The following is a 14,542-nucleotide window of genomic DNA, read 5'->3' on the forward strand; positions in this document are numbered from 1 at the left end:
TCTCCCTCACCGCCTCTCCCTCTCCTCTCCTCTGCTCCGATGGCTCCGCCACGCCCACCGCCGCGCCGCCCTCTGACCCCGGTCGACCAGCGCGTCTCCAGCATCCAGGAGCGCTGGTTGGCCGGGCTGCAGAACTCGGGCCGCGACCTGGCCTCGACGCTGCAGGCACCGGCCTCCACGAGCGCTGGCGCCGACCAATGCGATGCCGGGCGCTTCTGCTCCGCCGCCGATTCCGGACCTCGTGGTCCTGGGCTCGGAGCCGTCGACGGAGCCGCCCCTTGTTGGGACACCATTGGCCTCGGGGGTTTTCTTGACCCCCGTCCGAGGGTTTTCTCCGATCGGCGGGCCGTCCTTCTCGACCTCCGGCGTGGCGTTCAGCACGGGGCCGATGCCGTGGGCCGTCGCCGGGGCAGGCTCGTCCTCTGCTCCGCCACCTCTATCGTTCCCGCCGGGGTTTTCACCCCGACCTCGGTTCGCCGCGGCTGCGCGTGCTCCGGTGAGTAAAATCCCCAACGATCTTGCTCCTAGATGTAGATTAGCGGTTAATTTCTTAGGCATGTACTAGGATTGATAGGATTCTAGCAGATCCGATTGGATGCGATCCCAATCGAATCCAATCGGACTGATCTGTTCTTGTTTTGTACAGTGCGTGTGCTACTGCTTGTGTTCATGCTAGAATGCTAGTAGCTGTGTTACATGCTAGATTCATGTTAATGCTAGATTCATGTTCATGCTAGTGCGAGTGCTACTACATGCTAGATTTGTGCTACATGCTAGTAGTTGTGTTCATACTAGAATCATGTTCATGTTGAGTGATGAATGCTAGAATCATGTTGACTGATGGCATGCTCATGTTAGGATCATGTCCTTATTTCATGTTGGATGTTGAAGCTAGGGTTTGTGCCATGAGTGGATGTTATACGTGCATGTAGTAGGATGGTCCCAAATCTGCATGGCTGCACATGGGTGCTATTGGCACTTGATGTTGCTATCTTTAGATGTTTCCTTGTTTAGGATAGTGCAGTGATCAGTGCCGGTTGCAGCAAAGAAGATGCCACTGATCAGTGACTTTCCCAACAACAAGGGTCACTGATAAGTGGCATTTGCCCCTAGGCAAATGCCATTTATCAATGGCACTTGATGTTGGGCAAAATGGGACTTATCAATGGCACTTGCTATTGGGCAAGTCACTGATTAGTGTCATTGATCAGTGTCATTTGCACTACAGCAAGTAGATTAGTGCTCTTGCCTAACACCAAGTGCCACTGCTCATTGCCATTTGGCCATGAGCACATGCCACTGATCAGTGGCACTTGCTGTTGGGCAAGTCCACTGATCAGTGGCACTTGCTGTTGGGCAAGTCCACTGATCAGTGCCACTGATCAGTGGCACTTGCTGTTGGGCAAGTCCACTGATCAATGGCATTTGCTTGCTTGCTTGCTTGCTTTGTTTGATATTAATACTTGTCATGTTGTCTGACAAGATACTGAAGACTGACTGGGATGTGGCGGGTGGAGGAGCTCAGGTCATGGTCGGAGCTGAGCGCGCCGATGATTTCATCCCCACGAACAGGTGGCTCAGGATGGTGGACCTGCCTGGCAGGATCGCCTTCATGAGCGTGCCTCGTTCAAGTGGACGATCTCCGAGGCAGGGCCACGAGAAGGGGGCCAGGGAGCCGATGAGATTCTACGCACAGATCAAGGACAACGAGGACCTCGCCATGCTCGTCGTCCCTCCCAAGTTCGTGGAGGTGATGAACACCTGGCTGGTCATCAAGCGACTCCCGCACGTGGTCAGGCTCTCAGCCAACAAGAGGTGCGTGTTCTAGGTGCAGGTCCAGAACTTCGAGGGCCAGATGGTGCTTGGTCGGGGGTGGAACTACTTCTGCCGCCGCCACAAGATCGTCCCCGGCGACCTCGTCGTTGTGCGCATCTCCGGACTCGGACTGAAGGTTCAGATCTACAACCACGACTCGTCGGTGATGTGCAGGTACCATTGCAGCAGGCACAACTACCTTGGTGGCATCGAGCAGGCTATGTAGTTAAGTTAAGTCAGGTGTTGGTGGAGAACTTTTAGGGTGTGTGGCGAGACTTGTGCTGGGAACATGTTCATATTTTGGCCAGGTGCAGCACCCTGGCACGGCAGGGAAGGAGGATGCCCCTGCTCTTAATCTAGACTATGCTATCTAGTTAAGTAGTTTGATGTCATTACATTGCTTGCTTTGTTTGATCTTGTTGTTGTGATGTTGCTGTTGTGTTGATCATGTGTGGTGGTAAGGACACCACATTTGAATGGGGTGAGCAGAACACAAACGCTGTTTGCAACCAAACAGCTGAAGTTTGCATCTGCTCACACCCTAAGCACAAATACAGGCAACCAAACAGCAGGGGGGTAAGTGCCTCTCGATGCGATGCAGGCAACCAAACAGGTTGCATTTGTTGCATATGAGGCTGTATTTCAGCAACCAGGCTGGGTTGAGATGAACATGCAATGCACGTACTGTTCCAAACTGTAACCAAACACGCCCATCAGATCTCTATAGAGTGGCTGCTATAGTGTAAAACTCAGCTTCATGGTGTTGAGTAAATAGGCAATTTCTCGATTAAATTAATCCATGAGTGAATCACTAGCATGGCATTGACACAAATAAACGCATACTGATATTCAGTCAAGCTAGCACATACTACGCTAATTGCACAAAGATGTGCGTATAACGCTAGCATGGCTAAAACAGAAAACAGTAGGAGTGGGATAAACGATTTATACCCTCCAGTAGGCCATGTAGAGGCCGATGCTTTGGTGGCATCAGCGGCGTCCTCGGCGGCCTTGTTGCCGGCTTCAGCTTTCTCAGCGGCGGCACGTTCGGCGTCGGTGGACATGGTGATGATGAAGGCGACGCGGACGTAGAGAAAGTAGACGATCGAAAGTGAGCAGTCGTGTAATCGCTGCCCAAAAACCAATTCGCCCCTCACCCCGTACAGGAACCAAAAGGGCGTGGTTTCAGAGACCTGCTCTCCCGTCGACCGTGTGTAGGGGATCGTAGCAGAAATTCAAAATTTTCTACGCATCACCAAGATCAATCTATGAAGTAATCTAGCAACGAGGGGAAGGAGAGTGCATCTACATACCCTTGTAGATTGCTAAGCAGAAGCATTGCAAGAACGCGGGATGAAGGAGTCGTACTCATAGCGATTCAGATCGCGGTTGATTCTGATCTAAGCGCCGAACAACGGCGCCTCCGCGTTCAACACACGTGCAGCCCAGTGACGTCTCCCACGCCTTGATCCAGCAAGGAGAGAGGGAGAGGTTGTGGAAGACTCCGTCCAGCAGCAGCACGACGGCGTGGTGGTGAAGGAGGAGCGCGGCAATCCTGCAGGGCTTCGCCAAGTACCGCGGGAGAGGAGGAGGACTTGGGAGAGGGGGAGGGCTGCGCCAGAACTTGGGTGGGGCTGCCCTCCCACCCCCACATATATATAGGGGCAAGGGAGAGGGGGCCCGGCCCCCTCAGATCCAATCTGAGGAGGGGGCGGCGGCCAGGGAGGTTGCCTTGCCCCCCAAGGGAAGGGGGGCGCCCCCCTTTAGGGTTCCCCCAAACCCTAGGCGCATGGGCCCTAGGGGGGAGGCGCCCAGCCCACTAAGGGGCTGGTCCGTCTCCACACACAGCCCATAGGGCCCTCCGGGGCAGGTGGACCCTCCCGGTGGACCCCCGGAACCCCTTCGGTGGTCCCGGTACAATACCGGTAACCCCCCGAATTATTCCGGTGACCGTATGATGACTTCCCATATATAATTCTTTACCTCCGGACCATTCCGTAACTCCTTGTGACGTCCGAGATCTCATCCGGGACTCCGAACAACATTCGGTAACCACGTACATCTATTCCCTATAACCCTAGCGTCATCGAACCTTAAGTGTGTAGACCCTACGGGCTCGGGAGTCATGCAGACATGGCCGAGACAACTCTCCGGTCAATAACCAACAGCGGGATCTGGATACCCATGTTGACTCCCACATGCTCCACGATGATCTCATCGGATGAACCACGATGTCAAGGATTCAATCAATCCCGTATACAATTCCCTTTATCTATCGGTACGATACTTGCCCGAGATTCGATCGTCGGTATCACGATACCTTGTTCAATCTCGTTACCGGCAAGTCTCTTTACTCGTTCCGTAACACATCATCCCGTGATCAACTCCTTGATCACATTGTGCACATTATGATGATGTCCTACCGAGTGGGCCCAGAGATACCTCTCCGTTACATGGAGTGACAAATCCCAGTCTTGATTCGTGCCAACCCAACAGACACTTTCGGAGATACCCGTAGTGCACCTTTATAGCCACCCAGTTACGTTGTGACGTTTGGAACACCCAAAGCACTCCTACGGTATCCGGGAGTTGCACAATCTCATGGTCTAAGGAAATGATACTTGACATTAGAAAAGCTTTAGCATACGAACTACATGATCTTGTGCTAGGCTTAGGATTGGGTCTTGTCCATCACATCATTCTCCTAATGATGTGATCCCGTTATCAACGACATCTAATGTCCATGGTCAGGAAATCGTAACCATCTATTGATCAACGAGCTAGTCAACTAGAGGCTTTCTAGGGACATGGTGTTGTCTATGTATCCACACATGTATCTGAGTTTCCTATCAATACAATTCTAGCATGGATAATAAACGATTGTCATGAACAAGGAAATATAATGATAACTAATTTATTATTGCCTCTAGGGCATATTTCCAACAGTCTCCCACTTGCACTAGAGTCAATAATCTAGTTCACATTGCCATGTGATTAACACTCATAGGTCACATCGCCATGTGACCAACATCCAAAGAGTTTACTAGAGTCAATAATCTAGTTCATATCACTATGTGATTAACACTCAATGAGTTCTGGGTTTGATCATGTTATGCTTGTGAGAGAGGTTGTAGTCAACGGGTCTACAATATTCAGATCCCTATGTATTTCGCAAAAATTTATGTCATATCGTAGATGCTGCTACCACGTTCCACTTGGAGCTATTCCAAATTGTTGCTCCATTATACGTATCCGGCATCTCTACTCAGAGCTATCCAGATAGGTGTTAAGCTTGCATCGACGTAACTCTTTACGTCGAACTCTTTATCACCTCCATAGCCGGGAAACATTTCCTTATTCCTCTAAGGATAATTTTGACCGTTATCTGGTGATCCACTCCTAGATCACCTTTGTACCCTCTTGCTAGACATGTGGCAAGGCACACATCAGGTGCGGTACTCAGCATGGCATACCGTATAGAGCCTATGACAAAAGCATAGGGGACGACCTTCGTCCTTCCTCTTTCTTCTGCCGTGGTCAATCTTTGAGTCTTACTCAACTTCACACCTTATAACTCAGGTAAGAATCCCTTCTTTGACTGATCTATTTTGAACTCCTTCAAAATCATGTCAAGGTGTGTGTTCTTTGAAAGTATCATCAGGCGTCTTGATCTATCTCTATAGATCTTGATGCCCAATATGCAAGCAGCTTTATCCAGGTCTTCCTTTGAAAATCACTCTTCAAACAACCGTTTATGCTTTCCAGAAATTCTATATCATTTCGGATCAACAATATGTCATCCACATATACTTATCAGAAATGTTTATAGTGCTCCCACTCACTTTCTTGTAGATACAAGTTTCTAGCAAACATTGTATAAACCCAAAAGCTTTGATCACTCCATCAAAGCATATATTCCGACTCCGAGATGCTTGCTCTAGTCCAAAGAAGGATTGCTGGAGCCAGCATACCTTTTAGCATCGTTAGGATTGACAAAAACTTTGATTGTATCACATACAACTCTTTCTTACGAAAACTGGTAAGAAAACTTGTTTTGACATCCATCTGTGAGATTTCATAATCGAAAAATACAGCAAATGCTAACATGATTCCGACGGACTTAAGCATCGCTACGGGTGAGAAAATCTCATCGTAGTCAACTCCTTGAACTTGCGAAAAACTCTTTGCCACAAGTCGAGCTTCATAGATGGTGAAATTACCGTCCGCGTTCGTCTTCTTCTTAAAGATCCATTTATTCTCAATGGCTTGCCGATCATCGGGCAAGTCCACCAAAGTCCATACTTTGTTCTGATACATGGATCCTATCCGGATTTCATGGCTTCTAACCATTTGTTGGAATACGGGCCCACCATCGCTTCTCCATAGTTCGTAGGTTCATTGTTGTCTAACAACATGATATCTAAAACAGGATTACCGTACCACTCAGGAGTAGTACATATCCTTGTCGACCTACGTGGTTCGATGGCTACTTGATCCGAAGCTTCATGATCACTATCATTAACTTCCTCTTCAACAGACGTAGGTGCCACAGAAAACATCTTTCTGTGTTGCATCACTCTTTGGTTGAAGTAAAGGTTCGACAACCTCATCAAGTTCTATCTTCCTCCCACTCAATTCTTTCGAGAGAAACTCCTTCTATCGAAAGGACCCGTTCTTAGCGACAAACAATTTGCCCTCGGATCTGAGATAGAAGGTATACCCAACTGTCACCTTTGGGTATCCTATGAAGATGTGTTTGTCCGCTTTGGGTTCGAGCTTCTCCGGCTGAAGCCTTAAGCATCGCATCCCCAAACATTAAGAAACGACAACTTTGGTTTCTTGCCAAACCAATGTTCATACGACGTCGTCTCAACGGACTTAGATGGTGTCCTATCTAAAGTGAATGCAGCTGTCTCTAACGCATAACCTCAAAATGAAAATGGTAGATCGGTAAGAGACATCATAGATCGCACCATATCTCATAGGGTTCGATTATGACGTCCGGACACACCATTGCCCTGTGGTGTTCCAGGTGGCTTCAATTGTGGAACAATTCCACAATGTCTTAAGTGATTGCTAAACTCATAACTCAGAAATTCTCATCGATCATATCGTAGGAATTTGATCTTCTTGTTATGATGGTTCTTAACTTCACTCTGAAATCACTTGAACTTTTCAAACGTTTCGGACTTGTGCTTCATTAAGTAAATATACCTATATCTACTCAAATCGTCAGTGAAGATGAGAAAATAGCGATATCCACCGCACGCTTCAATTTTCATTGGATCACACGCATCAACATGTATGATTACCAACAAGTCACTTGCCCATTTCATTGTACCTGAAAATGGGGTCTTAGTCATCCTACCCATGAGGCATGGCTCGCATGTGTCAAGCGATTCAAAATCAAGTGACTCCAAACATCCATCGACACAGAGTTTCTTCATGCATCTTACGCCAATATGACCTAAGCGGCAGTGCCACGAGAAAGTGGTACTATCATTATTAACTCTACATCTTTTGGCGTGAACATGTGTATTACCATGACCGAGATTCAATGAACCGTTCACATAGGGTGCATGACCATGAAAGGTATCATTCATGTAAACAGAATAACCATTATTCTCTAACTTAAATGAATGACCGTATTGCAATGAACATGATCTAATCATATTCATGCTCAACGTAGACACCTGATAACATTTATCTAGGTTCAATACTAATCCGAAGGCAGATGGAGCGTGCGATGGTGATCTCATCAACTTTGGAAACACTTCCAACACACATCGTCACCTCTCCCTTAGCCAGTCTCCATTTAGTCCGTAGCTTTTGCTTCAAGTCACCAATAATAGCAACTGAACCGGTATCCAATACCCAGGTGCCACCAGGAGTACTAGTGAGGTACACATTAATAACACGTATATACTTTGTTGAAGTTGCCAGCCTTCTTATCTGCCATGCATTTGGGGTAGTTCCGCTACCAGTGATTGTTCCCCTTACAATAGAAGCACTTAGTCTCGGGTTTGGGTTTAACCTTGGGTTCCTTCACTGGAGCGGCAACTGGTTTGCCATTCATGAAGTTTCCCTTCTAGCCCTTGCCCTTCTTGAAACTAGTGGTCTTGTTAAACCATCAACACTTGATGCTCCTTCTTGATTTCTACCTTTTGCAGTCTTAAGCACCGCGAACAGCTCCGGGATCAACTCCATCCCTTGCATGTCATAGTTCATCACGAAGATCTAGTAGCTTAGTGATAGTGACTAGAGAACTCTATCAATCACTATCTTATCTGGAAGTTTTAACTCCCATTCGATTTAAGTGATTGTAGCACCCAGACATTCTGAGCACATGCTCACTAGCTGAGCTATTCTCCTCCATCTTGTTGGCAAAAGAACTTGTCAGAGGTCTCATACCTCTCAACACGGGCATGAGCCTGAAATCCCAATTTCAGCTCTTGGAACATCTCATATGTCTTATGGCGTTCAAAACGTCATTGGAATCCCGATTCTAAGCCGTAAAGTATGGTGCACTAAACTATCAAGTAGTCATCAGGATGTGTCTGTCAGGTGTTCACAACATCCACAGACGACGTTGTAGGGGTTTGCACATCGAGCGGTGCATCAAAGACGTAAGCCTCCTGTGTAGCAGTGAGGACACTCCTCGGACTACGGACCTAGTCCGCATCATTGCTTACAATATCTTTCAACTTAATCTTTGTCTAGGAATGTATTGAAACAGGGAGCTACAACGCGAGCTATTTATCTACAACCCTTTTTGCAAAGACAACTTAGACTATTGTTCATGATAAATAAGTTCATCTAATCAAATTTAATGAACTCCCACTCAGATAGACATCCCTCTAGTCATCTAAGTGATACATGATCCGAGTCAACTAGGCCGTGTCCGATCATCACGTGAGACTGACTAGTCATCATTGGTGAACATCTTCATGTTGATCGTATCTTCTATACGACTCATGTTCGACCTTTAGGTCTTCCGTGTTCCGAGGCCATGTTTGTACATGCTAGGCTCTTCAAGTCAACCTTAGTGTATTGCATGTGTAAATTTGCCTTACACCCGTTGTATTTGAACGTTAGAATCTATCACACCCGATCATCACATGGTGCTTCGAAACAACGAACCTTCGCAACGGTGCACAGTTAGGGGGAACACTTTCTTGAAATTATTGCAAGGGATCATCTTATTTAAGCTACCGTCGTTCTAAGCAAATAAGATGTAAAACATGATAAACATCACATGCAATCAAATAGTGACATGATATGGCCAATATCATTTTGCTCCTTTTGATCTCCATCTTCGGGGCGCCATGATCATCATCGTCACCGGCATGACACCATGATCTCCATCATCATGATCTCCATCATCGTGTCTTCATGAAGTTGTCTTGTCATCTATTACTTCTACTACTATGGCTAACGGTTTAGCAATAAAGTAAAGTAATTACATGACATTTATGTTGACACGCAGGTCATAAATAAATTAAGACAACTCCTATGGCTCCTGCCGGTTGTCATACTCATCGACATGCAAGTCGTGATTCCTATTACAAGAACATGATCAATCTCATACATCACATATATCATTCATCACATCCTTTTTGGCCATATCACATCACACGGCATATGCTGCAAAAACAAGTTAGACGTCCTCTAATTGTTGTTGCAAATTTTTACGTGGCTGCTATAGGTTTCTTAGCAAGAACGTTTCTTACCTACGCCAAAACCACAACGTGATATGCCAATTTCTATTTACCCTTCATAAGGACCCTTTTCATCAAATCCGATCCGACTAAAGTGGGAGAGACAGACACCCGCTAGCCACCTTATGCAACTAGTGCATGTCAGTCGGTGGAACCTGTCTCACATAAGAGTACGTGTAAGGTCGGTCCGGGCCGCTTCATCCCACGATGCCGCCGAATCAAGATAAGACTAGTAACGGCAAGTAAATTGACAAAATCGACGCCCACAACAACTTGTGTTCTACTCGTGCATAGAAACTACGCATAGACCTAGCTCTGATACCAGTGTTGGGGATCGTAGCAGAAATTTAAAATTTTCTACGCATCACGAAGATCAATCTATGGAGTAATCTAGCAACGAGGGGAAGGAGAGTGCATCTACATACCCTTGTAGATTGCTAAGCGGAAGCGTTGCAAGAACGCGGATGAAGGAGTCGTACTCGTAGCAATTCAGATCGCGGTTGATTCCGATCAAAGCGCCGAACAACGGTGCCTCCGCGTTCAACACACGTGCATCCCGGTGATGTCTCCGATGCCTTGATCCAGCAAGGAGAGAGGGGGAGGTTGGGGAAGACTCCGTCCAGCAGCAACACGACGGTGTGGTGGTGGAGGAGCGTGGCAATCCTGCAGGGCTTCGCCAAGCACTGCGGGAGAGGAGGAGGACTTGGGAGAGGGGGAGGACTGTGCCAGAACTTGGGTGCGGCTGCCCTCCCACCCCCCACATATATATAGGGGCAAGGGAGAGGGGGGCCGGTCCCCTCAGATCCAATCTGACGAGGGGGCGGCGGCCAGGGGGGTTGCCTTGCCCCCCAAGGCAAGGGGGCGCCCCCCTTTATGGTTCCCCCAAACCCTAGGCACATGGGCCCTAGGGGGGAGGCGCCCAGCCCACTAAGGGGCTGGTCCCTCTCCACACACAGCCCATAGGGCCCTCCGGGGCAGGTGGACCCTCCCGGTGGACCCCCGGAACCCCTTCGGTGGTCCCGGTACAATACCGGTAACCCCCCGAATTATTCCGGTGACCGTATGATGACTTCCCATATATAATTCTTTACCTCCGGACCATTCCGTAACTCCTTGTGACGTCCGGGATCTCATCCGGGACTCCGAACAACATTCGGTAACCACGTACATCTATTCCCTATAACCCTAGCGTCATCGAACCTTAAGTGTGTAGACCCTATGGGCTCGAGAGTCATGCAGACATGGCCGAGACAACTCTCCGGTCAATAACCCACAACGGGATCTGGATACCCATGTTGGCTCCCACATGCTCCATGATGATCTCATCGGATGAACCACGATGTCAAGGATTCAATCAATCTCGTATACAATTCCCTTTGTCTATCGGTACGATACTTGCCCGAGATTCGATCGTCGGTATCCCGATACCTTGTTCAATCTCGTTACCGGCAAGTCTCTTTACTCGTTCCGTAACACATCATCCCATGATCAACTCCTTGATCACATTGTTCACATTATGATGATGTCCTACCGAGTGGGCCCAGAGATACCTCTCTGTTACACGGAGTGACAAATCCCAGTCTCGATTCGTGCCAACCCAACAGACACTTTTGGAGATACCCGTAGTGCACCTTTATAGCCACCCAGTTACGTTGTGATGTTTGGCACACCCAAAGCACTCCTACGGTATCCGGGAGTTGCACAATCTCATGGTCTAAGGAAATGATACTTGACATTAGAAAAGCTTTAGCATACGAACTACACGATCTTGTGCTAGGCTTAGGATTGGGTCTTGTCCATCACATCATTCTCCTAATGATGTGATCCCGTTATCAACGACATCTAATGTCCATGGTCAGGAAAATGTAACCATCTATTGATCAACGAGCTAGTCAACTAGAGGCTTACTAGGGACATGGTGTTGTCTATGTATCCACACATGTATCTGAGTTTCCTATCAATACAATTCTAGCATGGATAATAAACGATTATCATGAATAAGGAAATATAATAATAACTAATTTATTATTGCCTCTAGGGCATATTTCCAACACCGTGTACGCGGTGGGCGGGATGGAGTCACCGGCGGCAGCAGCGGCAAGGGAACGACGGTGGGCGTGCCCGTGGAGCAGATGTGATATGTTCGTGGCGCCTAGGGTTGAGAGACACCGCACACTTATATAGGCGCAGCCGCGTGGAGAGACGTGGGCTCGACCCACGTTCGAGTCCGTGACAGCCCACGATCCGACGTCTCAGATCATGGCCCAGCTGTCAGAGAACTCTCCGTTAGTGACTGGCAAAAATAAGCGCGTAGGTGTGAGCTCGGCTCGGCTCAATCCCGCAACCCGCGGCGCGGCGCGTCGTGACGAGGCGTGGCAGGGCGAGGCGGGCGGCGGAGAAGGAGTGCGCGAGGGCCTCTTCTCTTCTCAAGCTCCAACAGCATGTAGAAGAGAAACCCTTGTAAGGAGGTCCAACTCCTCTTCCACTTCCGGGGTGGGACTAAACTTCCCACTACACCTAGTGCCATATAACCCACATGGGCCCTTAAGGATTTTTCAGAAATTGCTATATGGGCCTAGAGCCCATCTCAAATTTCAGCAATCCTCCACCAGATCTCGAGGGCCCATTGTGTCCTCTGTTCCAATTGTTGTTTTGATATACCAGTGTTTTAGTGAAGACCTGTTAAGGTTGAGCTTCACCTAGAGCAAGTAGCTACACTCCTTCACAACTGAACAATGGACTATGCCTTGAATTGTCAGTTTGGCGTAAAGAAGTTTCACCACATGTCTTACTAGTACTAGGCTATCGAAGGGTGACCCCTCGGGTGGAGCATATAAGTCACACTCCTGGCCTATTCATGAGCTTACTAGAGATCACCCCAATCTCATAGACTGTGACCAGCAGCCGGGCTCACATAGGTGTGTTCCTCCAAAGATCGCTCTGTAGGATAGCATCTTGCTTATATAAGCTTCGGAACACATTAAGACAGTAGTCACCCTACCATACAATATTGAAAGTATTGCATCTCCAACGGAGTGGGTTAGTATAGTTACTCTCCTCAGTTCACCACTGGCTTGTTTTCTCAGGTCCTACTTCACGGGATCTCCGATCACATAGGTTGGGTTACCACCATGGCAACTTATGTGGGTCTCATACCCATATCCCTCGATGCATTATCTATCACGACACGTGATAGCCCTTTCATAAAGGGATCTGCCAGATTCTTAGCCGTATGGACATAGTCCAACGCTATCACTCCAGAGTTTCTTAATTTTCTGACAGCTTTTAATCTCATTATTATGTGTTTGTTGGACTTCATGTTGTCCTTTGAACTCTTCACCTTAGTGATGACAGTCTGATTATCACAGTTCATAAGGATAGCCGGAACCGGTTTATCAACCAATGGCAAGTCCATCAAAAGATCTCGAAGCCATACTGCTTCAACACCAGATGTGTCTAATGCTGTTAATTCTGCTTCCATTGTCGATCTCGTTAAGATTGTTTGCTTGCAAGACTTCCAGTAAACAGCGCCACCTCCAAGAGTAAACATATACCCAGTTGTGGCCTTCATCTCATCAGCATCAGAGATCCAATTCGCATCACTATGCCCTTCAAGTACCGATGGGTCTCTGGTATAGTGAAGTTCATAGTTCATAGTACCTTTCAGATAGCGCATAACTCTCTCAACAGCATGCCAATGTACATCACCCGGTTTGGAAACAAACCGGCTCAGTTTGCTCATAGCAAACGCGATATCAGGCCTCGTTGTGCTCGCTAGGTACATCAGTGGACCAATGATTTGAGAGTATCTCAATTGATCTATAGCCGTGCGTTTGGACTTTCGAATCAACATGCTAGGATCATATGGTGTTTCAGATGGTGTGCAGTCCGAATATCCAAAACGACTCAACACCTTCTTAACATAGTGGGACTGCAGAAGTGTAATCCCACCCTCATTATCTCTCAGTAGCTTGATGTTCAAGATAACATCAGCCACACCAAGGTCTTTCATCTCAAAGTTCTGAGACAGAAACGACTTGACCTCCTCAATGACTTTGAGGTTGGTTTCGAACATTAGTATGTCATCAACATACAAGCACAGTATAACTCATTCGCCCCCACCATGGCGATAGACGATAGTATACACATTTGTCAGCTTCATTAACAACGAAGCCAACAGATGTCAGAGTTGTATTAAACTTATCATGCCATTGCTTAGGTGCTTGCTTCAAGCCATATAAAGATTTCAGCAACCTACTCACCTTTCTTTCCTGACCATCTATCACAAAGCCATCTGGCTGTTGCATGTAGATTTCCTCGTTTAGCTCTCCATTCAGAAAGGCCGTCTTAACATCCATCTTATGGACGAGAAGACCATGCGAGGCCGCCAACGAGAGTAATACTCGAATAGTGGTCAGTCTAGCCACAGGTGAATAAGTATCAAAGAAATCTTCCTCTTCTTTTTGGTCATAGCCCTTGGCCACAAGCCTAGCCTTGTACTTTTCAATCGTACCATCGGGCCTAAGCTTCTTCTTGAACACCCACTTACATCCTAATGGTTTGCAACCATAGGGACGGTCAGTGATCTCCCATGTCTCGTTAGCCATGATGGAATCCATCTCGCTACGGACCGCATCCTTCCCGTAGTCAGCTTCTGGAGAGGCATACGCTTCTGAAATAGAAGTAGGAGTATCATCCACAAGGTACTTGAAGAAATCATCACCAAAGGTCTTTGCAGTCCTTTGTCTCTTGCCCCTACCAAGGGTTTCCTCGTCATCCTCCTCAGGATTTTCATCATGTGTTTGTTCATAATATTCCATAGGGATGGCAGGTTCAGGAGTCTCCTCAGATTCCTGTCTAGAAGTGCTTTGCATATCTCTCATAGGAAAAATATCCTCGAAGAATGTAGCATCCTTAGACTCCGTAATCGTACCGACCTTCTGGTCAGGTACCTCAGATTTCACTAGTAGAAATCTATAGCCAACGATGTTCTTAGCGTAGCCCAAATT

The sequence above is a fragment of the Triticum urartu genome, chromosome 7 (assembly GCF_003073215.2).
Source record: "Triticum urartu cultivar G1812 chromosome 7, Tu2.1, whole genome shotgun sequence".
Classification (NCBI taxonomy): domain Eukaryota; kingdom Viridiplantae; phylum Streptophyta; class Magnoliopsida; order Poales; family Poaceae; genus Triticum; species Triticum urartu.